This window comes from Salmo salar, chromosome ssa22, assembly GCF_905237065.1.
Source record: "Salmo salar chromosome ssa22, Ssal_v3.1, whole genome shotgun sequence".
Lineage (NCBI taxonomy): Eukaryota > Metazoa > Chordata > Actinopteri > Salmoniformes > Salmonidae > Salmo > Salmo salar.
In genome coordinates this window covers 54,259,832-54,273,458 of record NC_059463.1, presented here as the reverse complement: position 1 = coordinate 54,273,458, position 13,627 = coordinate 54,259,832, and the positions used below count along the sequence as shown (strand labels likewise).

Sequence of the window (13,627 nt, the reverse complement as noted above, 5' to 3'; positions counted from 1 at the left end):
ACTGACTTGACGTTTATGACTTGACTCCACCATAATCTGTTGTTCCTTCCTGTTGGGGTCTAGACAGTGTACAGTAATAGACCACAGTAATCAATAATATATCAATACATACATTATTGACTAACAACACTCTAATGTATTGATTGGCTTGTGCACCCTGCTCTTCACTGCCTGCTGTAGTAGGTTTTCTCAATAGCACTGGTCTTGCCAATAGCGGCTCTTTCTGAGGAAGGTTTTACTTGCGAAGATCGTGATGCTGAATACACTTATTGTACAATACTGCAAGTCACAGAATAAGAGTGCCTGCTAAATGCAGGCTTCACATCCCTCAGAGGTAAAGGTTGAACCATAGCCACCACCCTAGTCTGTCATTGGCTTTAGTTAGCATTTTAAGTATATGTTCAACCATCCCAAAGCCCCATTATGTCACAAAGCTGTGCAGCCATGTGTGAAGATGCAGGACATATGAGCAATACTAACAGTGTTAAAGGAGTTATGTGTCCAGCTACATCAAGCTACATAGCTATGTCCAGCAATATCCAGCTATATCCAGCTATGTCCAACTATATCCAGTTATATCCAGTTATATCCAGCTATGTTCAGCTATGTCCAGCTATGTCCAGCTATATTCAGCTATGTCTAGCTATGTCCAGCTATTTCCAGCTATGTCCTTCTATATCCAGCTATATCCAGCTATGTCCAGCTATGTCCAGCTGTGTCTAGATATGTTCAGCAATGTCTAGCTATGTTCAGCTATATCCAGCTATATACAGCTATGTCCAGCTGTGTTCAGTTATGTCTAGCTACGTTCAGCTGTGTCTAGCTTTATCCAGCTATATCCAGCTATATCCAGCTATATCCAGCTAGGTTCAGCTATGTCCAGCTATGTTCAGCAATATCTAGCTATGTTCAGCTATATCCAGCTATATCCAGCTATGTCCAGCTATATCCAGCTATGTCCAGCTGTGTTCAGCTATGTCTAGCTACGTTCAGCTGTGTCTAGCTTTATCCAGCTATATCCAGCTATGTCCAGCTATGTTCAGCTATGTCTAGCTATATCCAGTTATATCCAGCTATATCCAGCTATGTCCAGCTATATCCAGCTATGTCCAGCTATATGCAGTTATATCCAGCTATATCCAGCTAGATCCAGCTATGTCCAGCTATATCCAGCTATATTCAGATATGTCCAGCTATGTCCAGCTATATCCAGCTATATCCAGCAATGTTCAGCTATATCCAGTTATATCCAGCTATATCCAGCTATGTCCAGCTATATTCAGCTATGTCCAGCTATATCCAGCTAAGCCCAGCTATATACAGCAATGTCCATCTATGTCCAGTTAAGTCCAGCTATGTACAGCTATATCCAGCTATGCCCAGCTATATACAGCAATGTCCATCTATGTCCAGCTATATCCAGCTATATCCAGCTACATCCAGCTATGTCCAGCTATATCTAGCTATATCTAGCTATATCCAGCTATGTCCAGCTGTGTCCAGCTATATCCAGCTATATCCAGCAATGTCCAACTATATCCAGCTATGTCCAGCTATGTCCAGCTATATCCAGCTATGTCCAGCTATGTTCAGCTATATACAGCTTTGTCCATCTATGTCCAGTTATGTCCAGCTATGTCCAGCTATATCCAGCTATATCCAGCTGTCCAGCTATGTTAAGCTACATCCAGCTATATCCAGCTATGCCCAGCTATATCCAGCTATATCCAGCTGTCCAGCTATGTTTAGCTTTGTCCAGCTATATCCAGCTATGCCCAGCTATATCCAGCTATATCCCGCTTTTTCCAGCTGTGTCCAGCTATATCCAGCTATATCCAGCTATGTCCAGCTATGTCCAGCTGTGTACAGCTATGTCTAGCTATGTTCAGCAATTTCTAGCAATGTTCAGCTATATCCAGGTATATCCAGTTATATCCAGCTATATCCAGCTATGTCCAGCTATATGCAGTTATATCCAGCTATATCCAGCTATATCCAGCTATGTCCAGCTATATCCAGCTATATTCAGCTATGTCCAGCTATGTCCAGCTATATCCAGCAATGTCCAGCTATGTTCAGCTATGTCCAGCTATATCCAGCTATATCCAGTTATATCCAGCTATGTCCAGCTATATGCAGTTATATCCAGCTATATCCAGCTAGATCCAGCTATGTCCAGCTATATCCAGCTATATTCAGCTATGTCCAGCTATGTCCAGCTATATCCAGCTATATCCAGCAATGTCCAGCTATATCCAGTTATATCCAGCTATATCCAGCTATGTCCATCTATATCCAGCTATGTCCAGCTATATCCAGCTATGTCCAGTTAAGTCCAGCTATGTCCATCTATTTCCAGCTATATCCAGCTACATCCAGCTATGTCCAGCTGTGTTCAGCTATGTTCAGCTATTTCCAGCTATATCCAGTTATATCCAGCTATGTCCAGCTATATCCAGCTATATCCAGCTATATGCAACTATGTCCATCTATGTCCAGTTATGTCCAGCTATGTCCAGCTATATCCAGTTAAATCCAGCTATTTTCAGCTATGTCCAGCTATATCCAGCTATATCCAGCTACATCCAGCTATATCCAGTTATATCCAGCTATGTCCAGCTATATCAAGCTATATCCAGCTATGTCCAGCTATGTCCAGCTATATCCAGCTATGTCCAGCTATGTCCAGCTATGTCCAGCTATATCCAGCTATGTCCAGCTATATCCAGCTATATCCAGCTATGTCCAGCTATGTCCAGCTATATCCAGTTATATCCAGCTATGTCCAGCTATATGCAGTTATATCCAGCTATATCCAGCTAGATCCAGCTATGTCCAGCTATATCCAGCTATATTCAGCTATGTCCAGCTATGTCCAGCTATATCCAGCTATATCCAGCAATGTCCAGCTATATCCAGTTATATCCAGCTATATCCAGCTATGTCCATCTATATCCAGCTATGTCCAGCTATATCCAGCTATGCCCAGCTATATACAGCAATGTCCATCTATGTCCAGTTAAGTCCAGCTATGTCCATCTATTTCCATCTATTTCCAGCTATATCCAGCTACATCCAGCTATGTCCAGCTATGTTCAGCTATTTCCAGCTATATCCAGTTATATCCAGCTATGTCCAGCTATATCCAGCTATATCCAGCTATATACAACTATGTCCATCTATGTCCAGTTATGTCCAGCTATGTCCAGCTATATCCAGTTAAATCCAGCTATTTTCAGCTATGTCCAGCTATCTCCAGCTATATCCAGCTATATCCAGCTACATCCAGCTATATCCAGTTATATCCAGCTATGTCCAGCTATATCAAGCTATATCCAGCTATGTCCAGCTATGTCCAGCTATGTCCAGCTGTGTCCAGCTATATCCAGCTATATCCAGTTATATCCAGCTATGTCCAGTTATGTCCAGCTATGTACAGCTATATCCAGCTATATCCAGTTATATCCATCTATGTTCAGCTGTATACAGCTTTGTCCATCTATGTCCAGTTATGTCCAGCTATGTCCAGCTATATCCAGCTATATCCAGCTGTCCAGCTATGTTAAGCTTTGTCCAGCTATATCCAGCTATGCCCAGCTATATCCAGCTATATCCAGCTATGTCCAGCTATGTTAAGCTTTGTCCAGCTATATCCAGCTATGCCCAGCTATGTCCAGCTATGTCCCGCTTTTTCCAGCTGTGTCCAGCTATATCCAGCTATTTCCAGCTATGTCCAGCTATATCCAGCTATGTCCAGCTATGTCCAGCTGTGTCCAGCTATGTCATAGCTATGTTCAGCTATTTCAAGCAATGTTCAGCTATATTTCCAGCTATATCCAGCTATATCCAGCTATGTACAGCTGTGTTCAGCTATGTCCAGCTACATTCAGCTGTGTCTAGCTTTATCCAGCTATATCCATCTATATCCAGCTATGTCCAGCTACATTCAGCTATGTCCAGCTTTATCCAGCTATATCCAACTATATCCATGTATATCCAGCTATTTCCAGCTATGTACAGCTATGTCCAGCTATGTTCAGCTATGTCCAGCTATGTCCAGCTATATCCAGCTATATCCAGCTATGTCCAGCTATATCCAGTTATATCCAGCTATATCCAGCTAGATCCAGCTATGTCCAGCTATATCCAGCTATATTCAGCTATGTCCAGCTATATCCAGCTATATCCAGCTATATACATCTATGTCCAGCTATATCCAGCTGTGTTCAGCTATTTACAGCTATGTCCATCTATGTCCAGTTATGTCCAGCTGTGTCCAGCTATATCCAGCTATATCTAGCTATGTTAGCCATCCAGCTATTTCCAGCTATGTCCAGCTATATCCAGCTATATCCAGCTGTCCAGCTATGTTTAAGCTTTGTCCAGCTATATCCAGCTATGCCCAGCTATGTCCAGCTATTTCCAGCTTTTTCCAGCTGTATCCAGCTATTTCCAGCTATGTCCAGCTATATCCAGCTATGTCCAGCTATGTCCAGCTGTGTCCAGCTATGTCAAGCTATGTTCAACAATTTCTAGCTATGTTCAGCTATATACAGGTATATCCAGCTATATCCAGGTATATCCAGCTATATCCAGCTATGTACAGCTATGTTCAGCTATGTCCAGCTACATTCAGCTATGTCCAGCTATATCCAGCTATATCCAGCTATGTCCTGCTATGTTCAGCTATGTCCAGCTATGTTCCAGCTATGTCCAGCTATATCCAGCTATATCCAGTTATATCCAGCTATGTCCAGCTATATGCAGTTATATCCAGCTATATCCAGCTAGATCCAGCTATGTCCAGCTATATCCAGCTATATTCAGATATGTCCAGCTATGTCCAGCTATATCCAGCTATATCCAGCTATGTCCAGCTATATCAAGCTATATCCAGCGATGTCCAGCTATGTCCAGCAATATCCAGCTATGTCCAGCTGTGTCCAGCTGTATCCAGCTATATCCAGCTATGTCCAGCAATGTCCAGCTATATCCAGCTATGTCCAGCTATGTCCAGCTATATCCAGTTATATCCAGCTATGTCCAGCTATATGCAGTTATATCCAGCTATATCCAGCTAGATCCAGCTATGTCCAGCTATATCCAGCTATATTCAGCTATGTCCAGCTATGTCCAGCTATATCCAGCTATATCCAGCAATGTCCAGCTATATCCAGTTATATCTAGCTATATCCAGCTATGTCCATCTATATCCAGCTATGTCCAGCTATATCCAGCTATGCCCAGCTATATACAGCAATGTCCATCTATGTCCAGTTAAGTCCAGCTATGTCCATCTATTTCCAGCTATATCCAGCTACATCCAGCTATGTCCAGCTGTGTTCAGCTATGTTCAGCTATTTCCAGCTATATCCAGTTATATCCAGCTATGTCCAGCTATATCCAGCTATATCCAGCTATATACAACTATGTCCATCTATGTCCAGTTATGTCCAGCTATGTCCAGCTATATCCACTTAAATCCAGCTATTTTCAGCTATGTCCAGCTATCTCCAGCTATATCCAGCTATATCCAGCTACATCCAGCTATATCCAGTTATATCCAGCTATGTCCAGCTATATCAAGCTATATCCAGCTATGTCCAGCTATGTCCAGCTATGTCCAGCTGTGTCCAGCTATATCCAGCTATATCCAGCAATGTCCAGCTATATCCAGCTATGTCCAGCTATGTCCAGCTGTGTCCAGCTATATCCAGTTATATCCAGCTATGTTCAGCTATATACAGCTTTGTCCAACTATGTCCAGTTATGTCCAGCTATGTCAGCTATATCCAGCTATATCCAGCTGTCCAGCTATGTTAAGCTTTGTCCAGCTATATCCAGTAATGCCCAGCTATATCCAGCTATATCCAGCTGTCCAGCTATGTTAAGCTTTGTCCAGCTATATCCAGCTATGCCCAGCTATATCCAGCTATGTCCCGCTTTTTCCAGCTGTGTCCAGCTATATCCAGCTATTTCCAGCTATGTCCAGCTATATCCAGCTATGTCCAGCTATGTCCAGCTGTGTACAGCTATGTATAGCTATGTTCAGCAATTTCAAGCAATGTTCAGCTATATCCAGGTATATCCAGCTATATCCAGCTATGTACAGCTGTGTTCAGCTATGTCTAGCTACATTCAGCTGTGTCTAGCTTTATCCAGCTATATCCATCTATATCCAGCTATGTCTAGCTACATTCAGCTGTGTCTAGCTTTATCCAGCTATATCCAACTATATCCATGTATATCCAGCTTTTTCCAGCTATGTACAGCTATGTCCAGCTATGTTCAGCTATGTCCAGCTATGTCCAGCTATATCCAGTTATATCCAGCTATGTCCAGCTATATGCAGTTATATCCAGCGAAATCCATCTAGATCCAGCTATGTCCAGCTATATCCAGCTATATTCAGCTATGTCCAGCTATATCCAGCTATATCCAGCTATATACATCTATGTCCAGCAATATCCAGCTGTTTCAGCTATTTACAGCTATGTCCATCTATGTCCAGTTATGTCCAGCTGTGTCCAGCTATATCCAGCTATATCTAGCTATGTCCAGGTATTTCCAGCTATGTCCAGCTATATCCAGCTATATCCAGCTGTCCAGCTATGTTAAGCTTTGTCCAGCTATATCCAGCTATGCCCAGCTATGTCCAGCTTTTTCCAGCTGTGTCCAGCTGTATCCAGCTATTTCCAGCTATGTCCAGCTATATCCAGCTATGTCCAGCTATGTCCAGCTGTGTCCAGCTATGTCAAGCTATGTTCAACAATTTCTAGCTAGGTTCAGCTATATAAAGGTATATCCAGCTATATCCAGGTATATCCAGCTATATCCAGCTATGTACAGCTGTGTTCAGCTATGTCTAGCTACATTCAGCTGTGTCTAGCTTTATCCAGCTATATCCAGGTATGTCCTGCTATGTTCAGCTATGTCCAGCTATGTTCAGCTATGTCCAGCTATATCCAGTTATATCCAGTTATATCCAGCTATGTCCAGCTATATGCAGTTATATCCAGCTATATCCAGCTAGATCCAGCTATGTCCAGCTATATCCAGCTATATTCAGATATGTCCAGCTATGTCCAGCTATATCCAGCTATATCCAGCAATGTTCAGCTATATCCAGTTATATCCAGCTATATCCAGCTATGTCCAGCTATATTCAGCTATGTCCAGCTATATCCAGCTAAGCCCAGCTATATACAGCAATGTCCATCTATGTCCAATTAAGTCCAGCTATGTACAGCTATATCCAGCTATGCCCAGCTATATACAGCAATGTCCATCTATGTCCAGTTAAGTCCAGCTATGTCCAGCTATATCCAGCTATATCCAGCTACATCCAGCTATGTCCAGCTATATCTAGCTATATCTAGCTATATCCAGCTATGTCCAGCTGTGTCCAGCTATATCCAGCTATATCCAGCAATGTCCAACTATATCCAGCTATGTCCAGCTATATCCAGTTATATCCAGCTATGTTCAGCTATATACAGCTTTGTCCATCTATGTCCAGTTATGTCCAGCTATATCCAGCTTGTCCAGCTATGTTAAGCTACATCCAGCTATATCCAGCTATGCCCAGCTATATCCAGCTATGTTTAGCTTTGTCCAGCTATATCCAGCTATGCCCAGCTATATCCAGCTATATCCCTCTTTTTCCAGCTGTGTCCAGCTATATCCAGCTATATCCAGCTATGTCCAGCTATGTCCAGCTATGTCCAGCTGTGTACAGCTATGTCTAGCTATGTTCAGCAATTTCTAGCAATGTTCAGCTATATCCAGGTATATCCAGCTATGTACAGCTATGTTCAGCTATGTCCAGCTATATCCAGTTATATCCAGTTATATCCAGCTATGTCCAGCTATATGCAGTTATATCCAGCTATATCCAGCTAGATCCAGCTATGTCCAGCTATATCCAGCTATATCCAGCTATATTCAGCTATGTCCAGCTATGTCCAGCTATATCCAGCTATATCCAGCTGTCCAGCTATGTTTAGCTTTGTCCAGCTATATCCAGCTATGCCCAGCTATATCCAGCTATATCCCGCTTTTTCCAGCTGTGTCCAGCTATATCCAGCTATATCCAGCTATGTCCAGCTATGTCCAGCTATGTCCAGCTGTGTACAGCTATGTCTAGCTATGTTCAGCAATTTCTAGCAATGTTCAGCTATATCCAGGTATATCCAGCTATGTACAGCTATGTTCAGCTATGTCCAGCTATATCCAGTTATATCCAGTTATATCCAGCTATGTCCAGCTATATGCAGTTATATCCAGCTATATCCAGCTAGATCCATCTATGTCCAGCTATATCCAGCTATATCCAGCTATATTCAGCTATGTCCAGCTATGTCCAGCTATATCCAGCTATATCCAGCAATGTCCAGCTATATCCAGTTATGTCCATCTATATCCAGCTATGTCCAGCTATATCCAGCTATGCCCAACTATATACAGCAATGTCCATCTATGTCCAGTTAAGTCCATCTATATCCAGTTATATCCAGCTATTTTCAGCTATCTCCAGCTATCTCCAGCTATCTCCAGCTATCTCCAGCTATATCCAGCTATATCCAGCTATATCCAGCTATGTCCAGCTATATCAAGCTATATCCAGCTATGTCCAGCTATGTCCAGCTATGTCCAGCTATATCAAGCTATATCCAGCTATGTCCAGCTATATCCAGCAATGTCCAGCTATATCCAGCTATGTCCAGCTATGTCCAGCTGTGTCCAGCTATATCCAGCTATATCCAGCTATGTTCAGCTATATACAGCTTTGTCCAACTATGTCCAGTTATGTCCAGCTATGTCAGCTATATCCAGCTATATCCAGCTGTCCAGCTATGTTAAGCTTTGTCCAGCTATATCCAGCAATGCCCAGCTATATCCAGCTATATCCAGCTATGCCCAGCTATATCCAGCTATGTCCCGCTTTTTCCAGCTGTGTCCAGCTATTTCCAGCTATGTCCAGCTATATCCAGCTATGTCCAGCTATGTCCAGCTGTGTACAGCTATGTATAGCTATGTTCAGCAATTTCAAGCAATGTTCAGCTATATCCAGGTATATCCAGCTATATCCAGCTATGTACAGCTGTGTTCAGCTATGTCTAGCTACATTCAGCTGTGTCTAGCTTTATCCAGCTATATCCAACTATATCCAGCTATGTCTAGCTACATTCAGCTGTGTCTAGCTTTATCCAGCTATATCCAACTATATCCAGGTATATCCAGCTTTTTCCATGTACAGCTATTTCCAGCTATGTTCAGCTATGTCCAGCTATGTTCAGCTATGTCCAGCTATATCCAGTTATATCCAGTTATATCCAGCTATGTCCAGCTATATGCAGTTATATCCAGCGAAATCCAGCTAGATCCAGCTATGTCCAGCTATATCCAGCTATATTCAGCTATGTCCAGCTATGTCCAGCTATATCCAGCTATATCCAGCAATGTCCAGCTAAGTTATGTCCAGCTATATCCAGCTATGTCCAGCTATATCCAGCTATGTCCAGCTATATCCAGCTATGCCCAGCTATATCCAGCTATGTCCAGCTATATCCAGCTATATCTAGCTAAATCCAGCTATATCCAGCTATTTCCAGCTATTTTCAGCTATGTCCAGCTATGTCCAGCTATGTCCAGCTATGTCCAGCTATATCCAGCTATGTCCAGCTATGTCCAGCTATATCCAGCTATATCCAGCTATGTCCAGCTGTGTTCAGCTATGTCTAGCTACGTTCAGCTGTATCTAGCTTTATCCAGCTATATCCAGCTATATCCAGCTATGTCCAGCTATGTTCAGCTATATCCAGCTATGTCCAGCTATATCCAGCTATATCCAGTTATATCCAGCTATGTTCAGATATATACAGCTATGTCCATCTATGTCCAGTTACGTCCAGCTATATCCAGTTAAATCCAGGTATTTTCAGCTATGTCCAGCTATGTCCAGCTATGTCCAGCTATGTCCAGCTATGTCCAGCTGTGTCCAGCTATTTCCAGCTATGTCCAGCTATATCCAGCTATATACAGCTGTCCAGCTATGTTCAGCTATATCCAGCTATATCCAGCTATGTCCAGCTGTGTCCAGCTATATCTAGCTATATCCAGCAATGTCCAGCTATATCCAGCTATGTCCAGCTATGTCCAGCTATGTCCAGCTATATCAGGTTATATCCAGATATGTTCAGCTATATACAGCTTTGTCCATCTATATCCAGTTATGTCCAGCTATGTCCAGCTATGTTCAGCTATTTCCAGCTATACTCAGTTATATCCAGCTATGTCCATCTATATCCATCTATGTCCAGCTATATCCAGTTATATCCAGCTATGTTCAGCTATATCAAGCTATATCCAGCTATGTCCAACTGTGTCCAGCTATATCTAGCTATATCTAGCTATGTCCAGCTGTGTCCAGCTATATCCAGCTATGTCCAGCTATATCCAGCTATGTCCAGCTATGTCCAGCTATGTCCAGCTATATCCAGTTATATCCAGCTATGTTCAGCTATATACAGCTATGTCCATCTACGTCCAGTTATGTCCAGCTATGTCCAGCTATATCCAGCTATATCCAGTTAAATCCAGCTATTTTCAGCTATGTCCAGCTATGTCCAGCTATATCCAGTTATATCCAGCTGTGTCCAGCTGTGTCCAGCTATATCCAGCTATATCTAGCTATGTCCATCTATTTCCAGCTATGTCCAGCTATATCCAGCAAATACAGCTGTCCAGCTATGTTCAGCTATGTCTAGCTATGTCTAGCTATGTTCAGCAATGTCTAGCTATGTCCAGCTATATCCAGCTATGTCCAGCTGTGTCCAGCTATATCCAGCTATATCCAGCAATGTCCAGCTATATCCAGCTATATCCAGCTATGTCCAGCTATGTCCAGCTATCTAATCCAGTTATATCCAGCTATGTTCAGCTATATACAGCTTTGTCCATCTATGTCCAGTTATGTCCGGCTATGTCCAGCTATATCCAGCTATATCCAGCTGTCCAGCTATGTTAAGTTACATCCAGCTATATCCAGCTATGCCCAGCTATATCCAGCTGTCCAGCTATGTTAAGCTTTGTCCAGCGATATACAGCTATGCCCAGCTATATCCAGCTATGTCCCGCTTTTTCCAGCTGTGTCCAGCTATATCCAGCTATTTCCAGCTTTGTCCAGCTATATCCAGCTATGTTCAGCTATGTCCAGCTATGTTCAGCTATGTCCAGCTATATCCAGTTATATCCAGTTATATCCAGCTATGTCCAGCTATATGCAGTTATATCCAGCTAAATCCAGCTAGATCCAGCTATGTCCAGCTATATCCAGCTATATTCAGCTATGTCCAGCTATGTCCAGCTATATCCAGCTATATCCAGCAATGTCCAGCTATATCCAGTTATGTCCCAGCTATATCCAGCTATATCCAGCTATATCCAGCTATGTCCAGCTATATCCAGCTATGTCCAGCTATGTCCAGCTATATCCAGCTATATCCAGCTATGTCCAGCTGTGTTCAGCTATGTCTAGCTACGTTCAGCTGTATCTAGCTTTATCCTGCTATATCCATCTATATCCAGCTATGTTCAGCTATGTCCAGCTATTTCCAGCTATTTCCAGCTATATTCAGTTATATCCAGCTATGTCCAGCTATATCCATCTATGTCCAGCTATATCCAGCTATATCCAGCTATGTCCAGCTATATCAAGCTATATCCAGCTATGTCCAGCTGTGTCCAGCTATATCTAGCTATATCTAGCTATATCCAGCTGTGTCCAGCTGTGTCCAGCTATATCCAGCTATGTCCAGCTATATCCAGCTATGTCCAGCTATGTCCAGCTATGTCCAGCTATATCCAGTTATATCCAGCTATGTTCAGCTATATACAGCTATGTCCATCTATGTCCAGTTATGTCCATCTATGTCCAGTTATGTCCAGCTATGTCCAGCTATATCCAGCTATTTTCAGCTATGTCCAGCTATGTCCAGCTATATCCAGCTGTGTCCAGCTATATCCAGCTGTGTACAGCTATATCCAGCTATATCTAGCTATGTCCAGCTATGTCCAGAAATATCCAGCTATATCCAGCAATGTTCAGCTATATCCAGTTATATCTAGTTATATCCAGCTGTATCAAGCTATATCCAGCTATGTCCAGCTGTGTCCAGCTATATCCAGCTATGTCAAGCTATGTCCAGCTATTTCCAGCTATGTCTAGCTATATCCAGCTATATCCAGCTCTCCAGCTATGTTAAGCTATGTCCAGCTATATCCAGTTATGCCCAGCTGTATACAGCTATGTCCATCTATGTCCATCTATGTCCAGTTATGTCCAGCTATGTCCAGTTATCTCCAGCTATGTCCAGCTATTTCCAGCTATGTCCAGCTATATCAAACTATATCCACCTATGTCCAGCTGTGTCCAGCAATATCAAGCTATATCCAGCTATATCCAGCTTTGTCCAGCTATATCCAGCTGTGTCCAGCTATATCCAGCTATATCTAGCTATGTCCAGCTTTGTCCAGAAATATCCAGCTATATCCAGCAATGTCCAGCTATATCCAGTTATATCTAGTTATATCCAGCTGTATCAAGCTATATCCAGCTATGTCCAGCTGTGTCCAGCTATATCCAGCTATGTCAAGCTATGTCCAGCTATTTCCAGCTATGTCTAGCTATATCCAGCTATATCCAGCTGTCCATCTATGTTAAGCTATGTCCAGCTATATCCAGCTATGCCCAGCTATGTCCAGCTATATCCAGCTATGTCCAGCTATGTCCAGCTATGTCCAGCTATATCCAGTTATATCCAGTTATATCCAGCTATGTCCAGCTATATGCAGTTATATCCAGCTAAATCCAGCTTGATCCAGCTATGTCCAGCTATGTCCAGCTATATCCAGCTATGTCCAGCTATATCCAGCTATATCCAGCTATATCCAGCTATATCCAGCTATGTCCAGCTATATCCAGCTATGTCCAGCTATGTCCAGCTATATCCAGCTATATCCAGCTATGTCCAGCTGTGTTCAGCTATGTCTAGCTACGTTCAGCTGTATCTAGCTTTATCCAGCTATATCCAGCTATATCCAGCTATGTCCAGCTATGTTCAGCTATTTCCAGCTATATTCAGTTATGTCCAGCTATGTCCAGCTATATCCATCTATGTCCAGCTATATCCAGCTATATCCAGCTATGTCCAGCTATATCAAGCTATATCCAGCTATGTCCAGCTGTGTCCAGCTATATCTAGCTATATCTAGCTATATCCAGCTGTGTCCAGCTGTGTCCAGCTATATCCAGCTATGTCCAGCTATATCCAGCTATGTCCAGCTATGTCCAGCTATGTCCAGAAATATCCAGCAATGTCCAGCTATATCCAGTTATATCTAGTTATATCCAGCTGTATCAAGCTATATCCAGCTATGTCCAGCTGTGTCCAGCTATATCCAGCTATGTCAAGCTATGTCCAGCTATTTCCAGCTATGTCTAGCTATATCCAGCTATATCCAGCTCTCCAGCTATGTTAAGCTATGTCCAGCTATATCCAGTTATGCCCAGCTGTATACAGCTATGTCCATCTATGTCCATCTATGTCCAGTTATGTCCAGCTAT

At 42.6% G+C, this 13,627-nt stretch overlaps 1 protein-coding gene across 3 annotated transcripts in view; it reads left to right on the top strand.

Annotated features, from left to right (window-relative positions):
* The window catches only part of grip2b (glutamate receptor interacting protein 2b), a 234,409-nt gene that overhangs the window by 203,219 nt on the left and 17,563 nt on the right, over positions 1-13,627 (top strand). The window lies entirely within an intron of this gene.